At 38.9% G+C, this 18,786-nt stretch overlaps 1 protein-coding gene across 1 annotated transcript in view; it reads left to right on the top strand.

The window, feature by feature from the left end:
- CACNA1E (calcium voltage-gated channel subunit alpha1 E) overlaps positions 1 to 18,786 on the top strand; it is a gene marked incomplete at both ends in the record, with an annotated part of 378,714 nt that overhangs the window by 127,602 nt on the left and 232,326 nt on the right. The gene's annotated exons all lie outside the window — the stretch shown is intronic.

The raw sequence follows: 18,786 nt of genomic DNA, 5'->3' as shown, positions 1-18,786 counted from the left end.
CCAAGTTGCTAAGTTAACAACTACAATGATCCACTTAACAACGTTGGCAACAAAGGTTATAAAATGAGGCAAAACTCACCTAACAAATATCTTGCTTAGCAGTATAAATTTTGGGCTCAATTATGGTCATAGGTTGAGGACTACCTGTAGCACCATTGGAGGTAGCAGTTCTCAGGACACCCTGAATTTTTTTAGTAGCATTAAGTATTTAATATCAGCATCTATTTCTGATTATTAGGGAATACAGTTCCCAGGACAATTGTAAGACTTTTGAAATATGCAGGGAATTGATATTGTTTAATCCTTTCTCTTGATAAGATTTTTATTAATAGCAATTTTGTTTACAGGCATCCCTTTTAGATAGTGAAGTAAGTCCTTTGGTGTAATTGTCCTATTTAACTTTCTGATTATTGTTCTGCAAGGAAATGTACCGCACATATAGAATTGACCACCATGATACTAGAATCACATTTACTGCAACAGGTCAGTATATCAATTTTCTCAGTGGTGGGGTTCAAATATGTGAACAACCAGTTCTCTGTGTGGATGCCACTTCTGGAAGTTCATTCTGGGCCTGGGCAACACAAAATTAGCTATCAGTTGAAGTGGTGCGAACTGGCTGAATCCCACCACTGAATCTACTGTACATCTTGCATTTTTAAAAGAGCTTTGATTTCAGTGGCCATTTTCACACAGTGGAGGGAAATTAATAAAATACAGACATAAAATGAAATTCAGTATACCTCTGGTAGATCCATAGTTTTGTTCAAAGACAACATTAGATTAAAAAAATCATTGTGAACTTTTCTTTTGAAGGCTAAAGTATCAAAATGAAAGTTGGTGGATTTATTCTAAATACCATACAAAAATTCTAAGTATAAACTTCAAGACAGACTCTGAAGTTTACATTTTTAGAGAGGCAATAAAGGGTAATCTCCTTAAAGAAACACCATGAAAAATAAGACTCTCAATACATCTACAGTATCTAGCATTTAAAGTCAAGTTTTTTCTAGCTTTAGTCTTGTTAATGCAGAAGTTTGGGAGAAATCAAAATACTTGATGAATATATGTAACAAGAAAAAATGATATCCAGTGTAACATATATTCTGATTTCTCCCAGGTAAAGTCATAGAGTTGGAAGGAGCCACTTTGGCCATTAAGTCCAAAACATTGTTCAGTGTTAAAATCCAAATTAAACATCTCCAACTCTTCACCCAGACCTTTGATGAGGGAAACCCTTCACTTTGTCATGCTGCTTGTCATATTTTATGTCTTACTCATTTTATTGTAATTTCATTGTTTGATTGTTATGAGCTGCCAGAGTCCCTGAGAGTCAGGTGGCATACAAATTTAATATATTATAGTTGCCCACACAGTCAGACAGATGTTTAGGCTGGATTTAGCATTTTTGTCCACCCGTTAAGTCCTTCCCAAGGACCTGGAATAGGCAGATGTTGTTCAATAATAATAAAAGGAATATCAAGGATGTAAGTTGTTTCAATTAAAGTTGCCTTTTGCAATTGACTTATGGTGATTTTGTCCATACGGGTAGTGTTCAAGTGGTATTCCAAAGGTTTGGGGATTACATCCAAGGCACCTATCATTATTGATACTATCTTTCCTTTTTTGCCACAGTGTTTCTACTTTTATTTGTAGATCTTTGTATTTTGTGATTTTCTCTAGTTCTTTCTGTTCTATTTTGCTATCTCTGCAACATTCACTAACCAGAATTTATATCTTTTTTATCAACAGTTGTTAGGTCTGGAATGTTCTTGGCAGGTTCTTGTCTGAATTCTGAAGTCATGGAGCACTTTAGCTTTCTTCATTTTCTATTTTGTGGTCCTTCCAGTTCTTGCTTTCAGACAAATGGTATTTCTTGCAGATTTTCCAAAGCACCATTGTTGTTTGTAATTAGCCTGTGCAATGTTCTTGCAGCACCTAACTAGGTGGTCCAGTGTTTCTTTTTCAAGTTTTTACAGAGGCAGCATTTTCTATCTGTTGATGTCTTCTCAATGCTGGCTGTAGGTTTTGGTCTTGTGCGGTTAGAATTACCTAGCTCCCTGTCTCTTTTTTCAACTTTCCTGCTCTTAGCTATTGCTTTTCATGCTATTTTTTAAAATATACTGGCCATGTAATAGTTTGCCTATTACATTTTTTAAAGGTCTTCATTCAGGGTACATGAAAATATGATTTATTGTCATTATTTTTCTAGCCATCCTATCCAGGATTTTTACTTCTGCTTAAGTCCAGTCCACTATTCTAGCTGCATATCTAAGTCCTGGAATTGCCTAGGTGTTAATTGCTTTGATGGTATTTCCTCTATTGAGTTTGGGCTTCAAGATCTTTTTCAAACTCATGATACTGTATATTCACTTCTAACCTTCTGATATATTCAAGTTGGTCTTTCTTCTCTTGCAGTTTTCCAAAATCATTTTGTCCCTCTGCTTTTGGCGCAGTTTTCTTTCTGCTCATTTTCATTTTCAACTAGTTTCTTTTTGACCGCATCAGCTGCCACAGCAGTTAGCAATCTGAAAGTTTTGGTAAGCAGGTTATTGGCCTGCAATTGCCTGGTACTACCCCTTCTGTCAGATCTTTTATTATCAGCTAGATTTTATCAGATATTAACCAACCTCCAATTTCATCTCCTTGTGGTATGTATGTGGTATATTATTAAACTGCTTGGCTATGAATGGGTGGAGGTGTTTCAACCAAAAACCAGGCAGCACCTCAAATGGTGCTAACTAATTTTTGATCTTCCTTGTCCTTTCTCCCACCATTTCTGCTGTTATTACAAGTTATTTCATTTCAACTTCTTTTTTATTCTTATCCATCTCTATGTCAGGTGTTGGAGTTCATTGTATTTTCTTTGAGTTGATTGTGTAATATATCAGAAGCTTCCAAATTTCCCAAATATCTGTAGCCTTCTTCTGGTGCTACTGCCTTTATCAAATCTTCATGGTTAAGCTGTATTCCATCAATGTTCAATCATTTTTCTTACTTTTATGGTTGTAGATTTGCCACGCCTAAATTACATTCCAAGAGTTTTACTGATTTTTTTCATGTTCTTTAATAAAGAATCTAGTTCTAGTTTTTGTTTCATAAATGAAAAAGTGTGCATGTGTAAGTTAAATTTAAGTCTATTAGTTTCAGCCCATTTCCCCAGCCTAGAAAATTGGTTTTAAATTCTATATATGTCTTTTGCTACCTTATTTATAAACTTGATAAGTGTTCCCTCTCCTCTTTATCCAGATTAGTAATCACGGATGTAAGAGAAAAGGATCCAAGACTGATATTTTTGGCACCTCCTTTTCTCCACTTTAATGAAGAACCACTGATGAATCCTCTTTGAATTCATTTTTTGAATAAACTATGTACTCATTATACAGATTAAGGAAATTGTGATTTAGTGAAGACCTATAATTTATTGCCAAGTCTGGATATGAAGTTTGATACCACAAACTCCTTGTTGTACAGATTAAATCATATATGCATGTTATATCTCAAGCTCATATAGTCCTCTCATCATTGATTAATAGATAAGGAAGATCATGATCTTTATGTTCTTTCTGGTTTTTTACTGAATCATCTGAACAGTCCATTTCATCAACCTAGGCATTTTACTTTCATCTGAGGACCTTACTATGAGATTTTTATTTTTAGCATTCACAGGGTTCAATTTAAAGCTTTCCAATCAAGCTTGCAATGCATATGCCAAATAATATTTCCTAGCTTTTGCGAGGTGCAATTTGTGCCTGCAATCCATCATTACCAGAAACTACGGTAAGTCTGATCCATCTTTTATATAATTAAGCATTTATTTGCAGTATTCTTTTCATTTCTGGTCCATTCCCACATGCTAGAAGGATAGACAAAAGTATCATTTGAACCCATTGGATCTTGAGCCTGTTGCTATTTCTTACTGGTAACCTCCGTCACCACCAGTACAATAATCCCTGCTCTCCCTCACTCTCCAGCAGATGCCTGCCTGCTGCATGCAAGGCTATATCCTTGTTCCACTTTTTTTTACAGAAGACCATGGAATAAGCCCTTTTCTATGTGATTGCTTCATATCCTTGTTCCACACAGAGAAAGAGCATGAGAGAAGTCAGTGATCTGTGAGGTTCCAATTGCTGTTGTCGTGTTCCATGCTTTCCAGAGGGAAATGGACTTGGGGGTCGGAGAAAGCTGTTTCTGGAAGGATATGTGCTTGGGCAACAAAAAGAAGATGCACAAGGAAAGAAAGGGATTTGTGGGGGGCAGAACCCCTCCTTGCTTCTCTATCTTCCAGTGGGGCCCTCATAAACAATAGCAGAAACTACCACCTCACATATATGTGTGGACCGCAGCTTTGTACTATGTTGTCTGAGGCATAAGAGGAACGTTATGGGGTAGTAGTTTCTCAAGCAATACACCTCTTGTCAGTTTTGAAACCAGGAGAAAAGCACACTGAAAGGGGAGTGAGGAAAAGCCTGCCCCTAGGCCACCTACAGATGTACTGCATTTCTATCCCAGTTATATAATTGTGTCTAGATTGCCCCTATTCATGTTTAATAGAAATCTACAACTCTTTTGTCCCATTTGATCAACAAGTAAATAACTGGCACACCTGCCAATAAGGCTGAAAATGCTTAAAGCTGGAATTGATAATGGAAAACTGAACCTGAGTATGGCTTCTTTATCCTCCCGTAGAATCTAGCCCACACAGCCACTGAGCATGGCTTCCATGGAGTTGTTGACAAGACTTTACAGCAGTCAGTCTGATAAGAACCCAGCCACAAGCAACTTTTCTGGTTAACCTAATGATGGATTGGCTAACTATACTTCTCAATGCATCCCTTTCAGATTTGTCATAATAAACAGAAGACAAAGAGGGGGAACAAATCTGTTACCACAGCATATTTAGTTAATGTGAAATAGTTTCTTCTTTCTTGGTATCCAAGGAAACAGAACTGTTGTTACTGAAGGGAGCCAGGTTTTTTTTTAAATTCAACTGTATACTGGAGAGAGAGAGAGAGAGAGAGAGAGAGAGAGAGAGAGAGAGAGAGAGAAATAATCATAATAAAAAAATAAAGGTGTTAATTGCCCAGCAAGGGAGACATTGCCAAGAGTAATGCTGGCCTGTAATTAGGTGAATTAGTAGAACAATGACCCAATTTACTCTGGTTTCAGGGTGGTTGCACAAAACCTGAAAGGCTGATTCCTTACTTTAGGCAACGTAGCCTGTCTGTGCTCTGTTCTTTTCTACTTGGAACCTCCTCCAATATTTTACAAGCTACATTTAGACACCTAAACAGAGTCAGTGCCCTGGGATGTTTTCAATCAGTACCAGTTGTGAAGGCAAATGACCTGGAGACCTGGAACCAGTCTCTGAGGACTCTATCATCCCAGGTTTAGCCTATCCCATTGCACTCTGAGTTTATAAACTCTTTCACAGAATGTAGTACAGTGTAACACATCTTCTAAAAAGGATCAGTTACTTGTTGAAATGTACAGTATGCTAGCTCTCTGTTCTCTTAACATCAAACTTCATTCAAGGTATATGAATCTATCCAGACATGTTTGAGAGCCATTACAAAGTGATTTGCAGCATTTTTACCTTAGGCCTCTAATTAGGTTTCTTGGCCTAATTATCATGAGATTTTATGGCTTTTTCTTCTTTTTCTATCTATACTCAATCCTGTACCCAGGTATATCCTGTACCCAGGATATGCCAAATATTTTGGGGGCATGTTAAATCATCACCACTTCTTGGTGAGCTTCAGTCTGATCCATCTGATCTCTGCTATCTCTGAATAGCAGAGGATCCTTTCTTTGAGTGAGAGTGTTTCTTTTGCTTCCTTCTTTTATCAGATTCTGCCTACCCATCACTGAAGCTTTTGTAAATGCAAATGTATGTGTAAACTTTTGGAAAGGGAAACATTGTCCAATTTTTCTTTGAAATAACCATCTTGCCTGATTCCTTCAAAAGAACATATTAGAAGAGCCATGCAGAGTGAAAAAGATAATGGATTTTTAATCAATAGAAAAATAAATCTGTGTATCACCAATCTTTTTTTACAAAAATTGATTCTTTTGAAGTGATATTAATTTCAGCAGATATAGTTCCTTCAAAAGAACATATTAGAAGCCATGCAGAGTGAAAAAGATAATGGATTTTTAATCAATAGAAAAACAAATCTGTGTATCACCAATCTTTTTTTTATAAAAATTGATTCTTTTGAAGTGATATTAATTTCAGCAGATATAGGTACAATATAGGGCCGTGGTGGCGAACCTATGGCATGCGTGCCACAGGTGGCACGCAGCGCTCTCTTTGTGGGCACGTGCACCATCGCCCCAGTCCTAGGCCTTCAGCTGGGTTTTATAAAACATTTTCGATTTAGGCCTCTGCTACCATATGCAAAAAAAACCCAAGAGGTTCAATCAATCAATTTCAACTTCTCTCAGGGAAAAAAAAGATCTTGCAAAGTTGGAACTGATTGATTGAACTTTTTAGTCCCACCCAGTCAGCTGTTACCACCAAAGCCACACCCACCCAATGGGCCACGCACACCCAATGGGCCATGCCCACCCATTGGCCACACCCACCCAATGGACCACACTCACCCGGCACCCGATGATACATAAGTGGGTTTGGGGTTGCAGTTTGGGCACTCGGTCTCTAAAAGGTTCGCCATCACTGATATAGGGTATTGCCCATTGAGTCTAGATTTTCTGAAGGAGCCAACTTAGGTCTTGCTAACCTTTATTTTAGTCTTTGTGTCTCCTGTTCATCTTTCTACTAAAACCTTGTGCTGTTCATTTAGCACTTTATGACAGTGATGATTTAAAGGAGCGTGTGCCTCCTGTTTTGAAGAACATTGATATTGAAATATTGTCACTTGTTACCTGAGGAAAGAATCCTATTTTAACAGGACTGTCTCTACATTGGGCTGATTGTACCCTGTGGAAAAATTAAATTGATGTCAGAAGCTAGCAATTCTCAACAGCCAATACCTCAATTACTTTAGGAGCTTGGGATTTAATTATACAAAATGACAAATGGGCTGGCACACCTATGTTTTTTGAAGGAAAGAACTTTTAATGGCCTTATGCAGTATAGTGATTAAATGAACTAAATATACCCACCATACCCAAATTAACAAAATGAAAAGATACATGTGATAAGGATACATAACCTACATGAAATTAATTCAGCTGTTGGGCTTATCATTACATCTGGACCATAGACAATATTGCGTCTTCTCATTTTTAGAGCAAAAAAGACTTTAAAAAATTGTTAAGAAACTATCCTGGACCCACTCCTTGAAATCAGAAGAATGACTTCATTCCAGTTATGCAGGATTATCTGCTATGCCATAAGACTAATAAAGGCAATACTCTTCAAATTTTATATTTTAGGAGTACAATTTAACATCATGCTGAAATCGTTAAATATGATATTTAACATGCATTGACATACATGTTAACATGAAACCAGAACAAAGCTAAAAACAAAACAATAACAATTTGGGTGAGTTAAAGAACTTTTAAGTTTCTTACACCCCAAACTTAAGCAATCTAATGTCCATCTATTTAAAAATATTATTTGAGGTCCAACAAACCTAAAATAATATTTTCTGATAAATTATTTTCATTTTAAAATCATTAATATGTTTCCTGTTTTTTAAGACCTGGACCCACTGATTTTTCAAAATTGTATATTCGAAATCTTTTTTCTATAGATCAAATATATCGATAATAGTACTTTTCATTTCAAGTTTTAATATAATAATAATAAAAAGCTGCCTTGTTGAGTTCTGTTAATTCTGTTGAACTCTGTATGAGCTGTTAAGGACCATGCTGTTTAATTAACATACATTCCAGATGTGCAGATCACCAGATATGTAATGAAGGCAAATCAAACTCAAAAGATAATCTTGCAAAATCTTTCAAACAACATAAAAATAAACTGATTTAAAATATTAATTCCTGTTTAGCCCAAGCATTTCAATAAAACATCTTCCCCACTATTTTCAGATTTGAGTAATTCTACAATATCAGCTTCTCATGTGATTTGGGATCAAATCATAACTGCTTACTATTAATGACAAAATATGCCCATCTGCTTTTCAAGCATGAAATGAAAATCCTGGTTTAATATTCTAACACCTGCCAAATAGGCCAAGAGAGAAAAGTAATCAGAATAAGTCTAATTCCAGAAAAAAATATGGATGTTAAGCCTAGTGATATAGTTGAAAATTTGGTAGTTAAAACCACCATCCTCATAAGGTAATTATAGTATGGCAAAAGGTATTCTAGGGACCTTAGCCAGCTATTTTGTTTTATCATTCAGTTATTTATCTGAATTAAATCTAATGGGAATTAACATTAAATTCTTAAAATATATATTAATCCCAATGTAATATGCATTTTAATATCAATCTTAATAGTTTTAACCATCATGTTATATAAACTGAAATTACATTCATACATTTAGACCAGACATGTCAAATTCGCGATGTCACGTGACGTTCCGCAACATATCGGCACAGTTTTGCCATTGCCGGCAATGGGGTGTGTGCGGCTTCCGGATGACACATCCAGCCCACAAACTGCCAGTTTGACACCCCTGATTTAGACCTATTTAATTTCCAACTCTAGGGACCGTGCTCATCTCCGTTTCAAAGCCGAAGAGCCAGCGCTTGTCCCAGGACGTCTCCGTGGTCATGTGGCCGGCATGACTAGACACCAAAGGCGCATGGAACTTTGTTTTTTCCTTGAAGATGTTTCACTTTTTATCCACTTTTCACTGAAGAAGCTTCTTGGATGAGAAGTGAAATGTCTTCAAGGAAAAAAACAAAGTCCACTTGCCTTTTGAAAAAGCACCTTTGGGACAACTATGACCTGGATGAGTGAGAATCTCCATAGACTTTTACTCTGGGGAATAACATATTGCTGATTTGCACATGTTAGTTTAGAATGTTGGCTGGAATGAAAGTAAATAACATTAAGCAGTTCAAAGCTCATTCATCAGGGTACCTTGAAATTTTTACAGGATCTACATTAATCCAATTCTGCTTGGGGACTGATGTAAGACTCAATAAATTGCAGCTGAGGATAAGCAAAGAGGAAAATGCCACTATTTTCTGTCATTCCATCCTTCCTCCTTTCAGCATTGAATTGCTGCAGCTGGGAATTAGTAGAACTCCATTCTCTACCTAAGGAAAACCAGATGGGAGATTTGGCTGTTTCACAAAGAAGTGTTGTGACTCCTTTTTCCAAGATGTCAATGAGGTGTTGCGTTGTGGAAAAGGAGATCTTTTGCAAGTAGATACCCTTAGTGGAACATATATGGTTGGCGGGCAAATATGTTCATGTCAACTTCAAGTGGCTCAGAAGCTGGGACATTGGGAGCCCAAACATGTGGTATGCTGCATCAAAATTTAGTTATTTCTATGTGCCTTTGGCCCTGACTAGCTTACAATGTATTTGAAGATCTTTAAGGGATTCTGGTGCTACATAAATATGTTTTGCCAACTAAGTTGTCACTTTGCCTACAAGAATGAAGATTTGGTTGCAAATTCCTACAAGGTAATCTCAGAGTACACAGAACTTGAGCTATTATAGTTGTCAGTGCATGGTTGAAAAGGATTCAGGAGATGGTTTGTAAACAGCCACTACAAGCTCATTTGTTTTTAGTGGAAAAAAGCCTAGCTAGTTTATAGGAAACTTATCAAAGAAACTAAAAAAGAGTCTGCCTTAAAATATTAAGGAATAAATTAGTTCTAAAATCCAACAGAAAAGAATTCCAGGGTTCTGAATTAGAAATAGCTTAGTTATTGAAATTCATGTAATTCTATCTCATTCATCTCAATAAATATCATTTTAAATATTGATAAAAAGCACCTGTCAGTTTCTGAAACAAACAAGCAAACAAACAAACAAAGAAATAAATCTTGTTTGGAAAAATCACTTTGGGTTGAGGCAGCTGCCAAAGAACTTAAATACCTACACACCATCTACAACTGTGAAGAGTCAACAAAGTCTTATTTTGATTCCTTATTACATTTTTATACCATTTGGGGAAATCCTTAAATTTCCAATACTGGGGAGCATTATGATTTCCCCCTTATCTCTGAATTCTTAGAATTATTGTGGAAAGCACACTTTTTTTACCTAGTTCGATTTCAAAGGGGCTTATAATGTAATTTGCTTGAAAGTACTAAGTCTTATTGTTCTATAGTCTATACTGTTCTATCATGAGAAGTTGGAATATAGTTATACAATTCATACAGTTCTTTGTCTTCATGAGTTTTATAAATTGTATTTATCAAACCTGTTGGACAAGTTTTTAATTGTTTATTTGGATTGATTGATCCTTGACCTGTAAGGATCTAGCTATTTACATCAGATAGCTTTTGTGGTTCTCAGTGACTTTTACATTAAGCTGGAGAAACATATCTTTAATTTGCCAGCCTTAGTTTATAGCATTTCCTCAAAGGGAAATTCTTTCTGCCAATGCTGAACTATTCTATCTTGGAAAATCCCAGCCTCCATACATATGGGTGCTCAGAGGTGTAATGTGATACTGTATTTTTTTTTTAAAAAAAACACCAACACATATGTTTATTTCCAATTCTGTGCACTCATCATCCTGATCTTTTGTCGTGTGAGATTGGGGTTCCAGAGATATTTCCTCTTACTCATGTTGACTTTCACTTCTCAGCTCAATCTCTGGCCTCTAGTTCAGGAATTCCCATCCCTTGGGGGGAATACTGGTCTGTGGCTTATCAGGAACTAGGCCACACAGCTGGAGGTGAATGGCAGGTGAGCAAGTGAAACCAAAACCCTCCCTCCCCTCCCCCTGGCCCATGGAAAAATTGTCATCCACAAAACTGGTCCCTGGTGCCAAAAGGAAGGCTGATCAAATCTGTCTTCCAAAATAGAACCTTCGCTCCTTCCGGCGCGATCTCAAAACATTCTTTTTTGAACAAGCTGGCCTGGTCTGACGGGATGGGGTTGGGTTTTTAAAACTAGTTTTAATTTTAATATGGATTGATTTATGGGCATGATGTTTAATGGCTTTTTAATTTTTGTATTCGACTTTTACTGTGTATTGCCCTGTTCACCGCCCTGAGTCCTTCGGGAGAAGGGCGGTATAGAAATCAAATTATTAAATTAAATTAAATTAAATGTATGCAGTCTCAAATAGATTACCTATCTGATTATTTCATTTGTTCTCTCTCTCTCTCTCTCTCTCTCTCTCTCTCTCTCTCTCTCTCTCTCTCTCTCTCTCTCTCTCTCTCTCTCTTTAAGAATGGGGAGAAATAAGTACAGGTAGTCTTCGACTTACAACAGCACACTTAGTGATCATTTGAAATTACAACAGCAATGAAAAAAGTGACTTATGACCTTTTTTCGCGGTTACGACCATTGTAGCATTCCCATGGTCACAAATCAAAATTTGGGCTTTTTGCAACTGGCATATACTTATGACAGTTGCAGTGTCATGGGGGTCATGTGATCATGTTTTGTAACCTTCTGACAAAGTCAATGGGAAAAACAACCTTGTTACTAACTTAACAACTGTGGCAAGAAAGGTCGTAAAATGGGGCAAAACTCATCTAACAAATGTTTCACTTAGCAACAGAAATTTTGGGCTCAATTGTGGATGTAAGTTGGGGACTACCAGTAATAGCAATTAGTTGTACAATTTCATTCTTTGAGGAGGAGGTCTTTCAATTCTGCCGTAACACCCTGCCAACTGAAAAGTTTTAAGTATTAAAGTAATCCTCCTCTTACTTGGTTTGATCGCCCTGCAGTCCAAGGGACGTGCAGGAGTCTTCTCCAGCACCATAGTTCAAAGTCTTCAATTGGACTGCAAGGTGATCAAACCGGTCATTCCTAGAGGAGATCAACCCTCACTGCTCTTTAGAAGGCCAGATCCTGAAGCTAAAACTCAAATACTTTGGCCACCTAATGAGAAGGAAGGACTCACTGGAGAAGAGCCTAATGATTGAGGGCAATAGAAGAAGGGGACGACAGAGAATGAGGTGGCTGGATGGAGTCACTGAAGCAGTAGGTGTGAACTTAAATGGACTCCAGAAGATGGTAGAGGACAGGAAGGCCGAGAGGAACATTGTCCATGGGGTCGTGATGGGTCAGACATGACTTCGCAACTAACAACAACCTCTTACTCGATGACTTTGGAAGATGCAAAGCAGTATAGAGCTGACCTTGAGAATAGAAAAACAATGTGTGAGATGTTTGTGTGTGTGGGGAGGAGGGAATCTGTGAAAAGATTACTCAGTTGTGAGAAAGAGAAGGAGACAGTGAAGAACTCAAAATTATCCTGGTCTAATTTTAGTGTGCAATAATATAGTACCTTTTTTCTTCCAGTCAATAGTATCTACATCTTGGAGACTGCCTGGATAAGTATCTGCCATTTTCTTGGCAAGTCTTTTCAGAAGTGGTTTGCCATTGCCTCATTCCCAGGGCTGAGAGGTGCCCACCTGGCTTCATGCTCAAAGCAGGACTAAAACTCACAGTGTCTTGTATTCTAGCCTGAAGCCTTAATCACTACACAAAACTAGCTGTCTATATAGTACTACCATACTGCAATAAATTTTATTCCTGGAATCCTTGCTTTGCCTATTTCTTAACTTCACTTACCTCAGAGGGTTGACACATATTCTCGTGTTCCAGCAAATACCAAGGCTTTTAATTATTTTTCCCACACATTTCCCTAGCCTAGCTAAACTTTGGGACAAAATTTATTTAGTCTTTATTATGCATCCTCCATATATTAGGCCCAGAAAATCACTTTGGTAGTAAATCATCTTTACTAAGTCATGTTATTTCATTCCTTCTCATGGCTTTCCCACCGTTCCTGAGACTGTCCATCTCTGCAAAGATGAAGTGAGGAAAGCTAAGGCTCAAAATGAACTAAGGCTTGCGACCAAAGTCAAAAATAACAAAAAAAGCTTCTTTCAACATATAAAAAACAAGAAAAAAGTTAAGCAAATGATTGGTCCGTTAGTGGGGGAAAGTGGCAAGAAGGTGACAAGCAATAGGGAGAAAGCAGAACCATTTAACTCGCTTTTTGCATCTGTCTTTACACAAAGGGAAAAAACAGTCCAACCTACCCAAACCAGTGCCATAAAAAACAGAATAGAAACGCAAGTTAAGATAGGCAAGAAAATGGTAAGTGAGCACCTGTCCAGCCTAGACGAGTTCAAATCACCAGGACCAGATGGATTACACCCCAAGGTTCTCAAGGAACTGGCAGACGTGATCTCAGAACCACTGAACTATATTTTTCAAAGATCCTGGAGCACTGGGGAACTACCAGAGGACTGGAAGAGAGCTGATGTAGTTCCCATCTTCAAAAAAGGAAAAAAAAATAGATCCAGGAAACTACAGACCTATCAGCCTGACCTCAATACCTGGGAAGATTCTGGAAAAGATAATCAAACAACAAATCAGCGAACACCTTGATGCAAACAAAGTCATCACTAAAAGTCAACATGGGGTTGTCAAAAACAGATCATGCCAGACAAATCTTATTACATTCTTTGACCAAGTGACAAAATTAGTGGACCAGAGGAATGCTGTAGATATAATTTACTTGGACTTCAGTAAGGCATTTGATAAAGTAGATCACAACCTACTACTTGATAGAAAAATGTGGGTTAGATAGCACTACCACCAGATGGATTCGTAGCTGGCTGACAGGGCGTACTCAGCGTGTGGTCCTCAATGGAACCGCATCTACATGGAAGGAAGTGTGTAGTGGGGTGCCCCAGGGCTCTGTTCTGGGCCCAGTGCTGTTCAATATCTTCATTAATGATTTGGATGAGGGGATAGATGGGGAACTCATCAAATTTGCAGACAACACCAAGCTGGCAGGAATAGCCAATACTCCAGAAGATAGGCTTAAGATACAGAAGGATCTGGACAGACTCGAACACTGGGCACTATCTAACAAAATGAAATTCAATGGTGAAAAAAGTAAGGTTCTACATTTAGGCAGGAAAAATCAAATGCACAGGTATAGTATAGGTGGTACCTTGCTCAATAGTAGTAACTGTGAGAGGGATCTCGGAGTCTTAGTAGACAATCACTTCAATATGAGCCAGCAGTGTGCTGCAGCTGCCAAAAAAGCCAACACAGTGCTAGGCTGCATTAACAGAGGGATAGAATCAAGATCGCGTGAAGTACTAATACCACTTTACAATGCTTTGGTAAGGCCACACCTGGAATACTGCATCCAGTTTTGGTCACCACGATGTAAAAAAGATGTCGAGAATCTAGAAAGGGTACAGAGAAGAGCAACAAAGATGATTAGGGGGCTGGAGGCTAAAACATATAGGGAACGGTTGCTGGAATTGGGTATGTGTAGTTTAATGAAGAGAAGGGTGAGGGGTGACATGATAGCAGTGTTCCAATATCTCAGGGGCTACCACAAAGAAGAGGGAGTCAAGCTATTCTCCAAAGCACCTGAAAGCAGGACAAGAAGCAATGGATGGAAACTAGTCAAGGAGAGAAGCAACCTAGAACTAAAGAGAAACTTCCTGACAGTTAGAACAATTAACCGGTGGAACAACCTGCCTCCAGAAGTGGTGAATGCTCCAACACTGGAGGTTTTTAAGAAGAGACTGGACAGCCATTTGCCTGAAATGGTATAGGGTTTCCTGCCTGAGCAGGGGGTTGGACTAGATGACCTCCAAGGTCCCTTCCAACTTTATATTATTATTATTATTATTATTATTATTATTATTATTATTATTATTATTATTATTATTATTATTATTATTATTATTATTATTATTATTATTATTATTATTTATTCACCAAATCTTCACATTAGATCAATAATTAACAGCATGCTTTTAGAATGCATTATTTCAGATATTGCTTGTTAGATTCATCTGTTTTCAACCTCCCATCCACAATTGTATTGGTGAAACACAGTGGATATATGCCACCTTGGAGCAATACCTTCATTGTTATGTAAACTATTAGCAAGATAATTGCCTAAACTTTTATTTATGGTTGAATTAACTCAATTCATGCTTCTATTTGGTTGTCTTCAGGCTACCTTTCAAACAAGAGAAATACTTAAAAGGAGCATATCTGTTTGCAATATAACTTACTAGCCTTCTCCATTGATTCCGTTTTCAAATCTTCTCAGTTGGAGGTATATTTTATTGGTCTTTTCAAATACAATTCTTAAATTATTTTTTGTTGTTAGTTGCGAAGTCGTGTCCGACCCATTGCGACCCCATGGACAACATTCCTCCAGGCCTTCCTGTCTTCTATCATCTTCTGGAATCCATTTAAGCTCATGCCTACTGCTTCAGTGACTCCATCCAGCCACCTCATTCTCTGTCGTCCCCTTCTTCTATTGCCCTCAATCTTTCCCAGCATTAGGCTCTTCTCCAGTGAGTCCTTCCTTCTCATTAGATGGCCAAAGTATTTGAGTTTTAGCTTCAGGATCTGGCCTTCTAAAGAGCAGTGAGGGTTGATCTCCTCTAGGACTGACCGATTTGATCACCTTGCAGTCCAAGGGACTCGTAGGAGTCTTCTCCAGCACCATAGCTCAAAGGCCTCAATTTTTTGGCGCTCAGCCTTTCATATGGTCCAACTTTCACAGCCATACATTGCAACTGGGAAGACCATAGCCTTGACTATACGAACTTTGGTTGGCAGGGTGATGTCTCTGCTTTTTAGTGTGCTGTCTAGATTTGCCATGGCTTTCCTCCCCAGGAGCAAGCGTCTTTTAATTTCTTGGATACAGTCCCCATCTGAAGTGATCTTGGAGCCCAGGAAAACAAAATCTGTCACTACCTCCATTTCTTCCCCATCTATTTGCCAGGAATTGAGAGGGCCGGATGCCATGATCTTGGTTTTCTTAATTATTTTAGTGGGTGCATTTAAGTCTGGATCCAGATTTAGTTGGACTTGTTGAAATTATTGTAACATTTTCCAGGAAGAAACTATACTTTTGTGTTTCAGATGAAACACATTTTTTCAGTAATGTAATATCCAAAATATTTCATGGTTGAAATGTGCCAAATTGGAGCTCCCATTCCATTTACAATATACTGTAATGGCCTTAGAATGGGCCTTGGTGGAGCAGTGGGCTAATGCCTCCTTAAGTAACACCAGCTGCCTGCAATTAGTGCAGGTTCGTGTCCCACCAGGCTCAAGGTTGACTCAGCCTTCTATCCTTCCGAGGTGGGTAAAATGAGGACCCAGATTGTTGGGAGCAATAAGCTGACTTTGTAATAATGCCGCTGGGGGGGGGGGCAAAAGCCCTAATAAGCAGGCATATACATAGAATGAAGGCTGTTGCTAAGCATATTGATTTGTGCTTCTTAGATTGTAAGCTGCCCTGAGTCTTCAGAGAAGGGCGGGATATAAATGGGATTAAAATTAAAATTAAATTAAAATTTTAAATGTACTGAAAATGACTCCATCTCAAAAGTATTTAGATTGGCCTATTTTAGAGCAGTAAACTCAGAATGTTCCATCCCAAAGTCAAAATGGAACCTTCCATAGGACCACAAAATATTGTACATCCATTTACTGTATATCATGGTTGCAGGACATAAAGCACATTGTTTACATTATGAATATATTTGGATGATTGCACAATACTGTAACTGCAAGATCAAAACTGATGTTTTGGCTGTGTTTTAGTTCAGTTTTCTGTCTCTAATTATGTACATTTCAAACAATTGCATTAATTTCAACACATTTACTGTATTTTTTTTAAAAAACATTTTTATTAATTTTCAATTTCTTATGCCATTTTTTCTGTGGATCTCTTCTAATTCATTCATTCATTCATCCCATTTCATGAAATTTGTAATAATTCTAAAGTTAGTTGGGGGTGGACGTGTTTTAAGCAAGATAATCACTTCTGTAATACTATGAAAAAGTTCACTAGTTTATCCCTATTGTAAAAGTTACAGGCACATTCCTTTAGTAGTGTCTCTCAAATAAAGCTAATAATCATCTTTGAAACATGTACTTGGCAAAGCATAAAGCCAATGTTATTTAGAAAACTTGTAATAAAAGTATTCAGGAAGAACCATGATTTTTGAAGTGAAATAGCAATATAAAACATCAACCCGGGTACAGCACGGAGACGGCATTGGTCGCTCTGGTGAATGATCTCTGGAGGGCCCGGGACAGGGGATATTCCTCTGTCCTAGTCCTATTAGACCTCTCAGTGGCTTTCGAAACCATCGACCATGGTATCCTGCTGCGGTGTCTCAGGGGATTGGGAGTGGGAGGCACAGTTTTTCAGTGGTTCTCCTCCTATCTCCTGGGATGTTCGCAGTCGGTGTTGGCAGGGGGGCAGAGGTCGACCTCGAGGTCTCTTGTTTGTGGAGTTCCTCAGGGGTCGGTCCTCTTGCCTCTCCTGTTCAACATCTACATGAAACCGCTGGGTGAGATCATTCGTGGTTTTGGAGTTGGGTATGATGATACCCAGCTTTTCATTTCGACCCCAAACCACCCCAGTGATGCCCTCAACGTGATGTCCCATTGCCTGGAAGCGGTTCGGGTCTGGATGGGGAGGAACAGACTTCAACTCAACCCCGACAAGACTGAGTGGCTGTGCATACCGGCATACCGGGATATTCAGAATATTCCATCTCTTTCCATGGGGGGTGAGCTATTACCCCCCGTAGATAGGGCTCACAACTTGGGAGTCCTCCTAGATTTGCGGCTTACTTTGGAAGACCATATAGTGGCTGTGACTAGGGGGGCCTTCGCCCAGGTTCGCCTGGTGCGCCAGTTGCGGCCCTATCTAGACCGGGATGCCCTGTGTACGGTCACTCATGCGCTCGTGACCTCTCATTTGGACTACTGCAACGCTCTCTACATGGGGCTTCCCTTGAGGACCACTCGGAGGCTCCAACTGGTACAGAATGCAGCTGCGAGAGTTGTGTTGGGAGTCTCCCGATACTCCCATGTTACACCTCTGCTCCGCGAGCTGCATTGGCTGCCAGTTGTCTTCCGAGTGAGATTCAAGGTTTTGGTAATGGTTTTCAAGGCCCTACATGGCATGGGTCCGGAGTACCTCGGGGATCACCTGCTGCCGGCGTCAACTTCCCTCCGCCATGTGCGTTCCCACAGAGAGGGCCTCCTCAGGGTGCCACCGGTCAGAGAATGTCATCTGGTGGCCCCCAGGGGGAGGGCCTTCTCTGTGGGCACCCCGGACTTATGGAATCGGTTACCGGTTGAGCTCCGGACGGCGCCCGACCTTCGCTCCTTCTGACGCGATCTGAAGAACAAGCCGGCCTGGCCTGATGGGGGATGTGTTGGGGTTTTTTATTGTGGTTTTTTACATTATTATTTATTGTTTTAGCTGGGGCTTTGTATTTAATTCTCTTTTTAACTTTTGTACCTTGTATTTTATATGTGCCCTGTTCACCGCCCTGAGTCCTTCGGGAGAAGGGCGGTATACAAATATAATAAACTTAAACTTAATTATATATCAGTTTGGTGAAGTGGTTAAGGCTAAAAACCAGGAGACCAAGTTCTAGTTCTGCCTTAGGCATAAGGTCAACTGCATAACTTTGGGCCTGTCACTTTCTCCCAGTCTTACGAAGGAGGCAAGAGCAAACCACCTCCGAAAAACCTTGCCAAGAAAACTGTAGGGGGTTGTCTTCAGACACAATTGAATGGAGGAAAAGTGGGGGAGGTTGAACACTGAGCGAATGTGGACAAGATGGAACATATGCTATGTGCTCCATTAGTGATGCTGAAGTCATTTTACTAAGATATAAT

This window comes from Vipera berus, assembly GCF_964194415.1.
Source record: "Vipera berus genome assembly, chromosome: 3".
In the NCBI taxonomy this organism is placed as follows: domain Eukaryota; kingdom Metazoa; phylum Chordata; class Lepidosauria; order Squamata; family Viperidae; genus Vipera; species Vipera berus.
The sequence above is the reverse complement of the archived record's forward strand: the minus strand, read 5'-3'. Positions and strand labels throughout refer to the sequence as shown.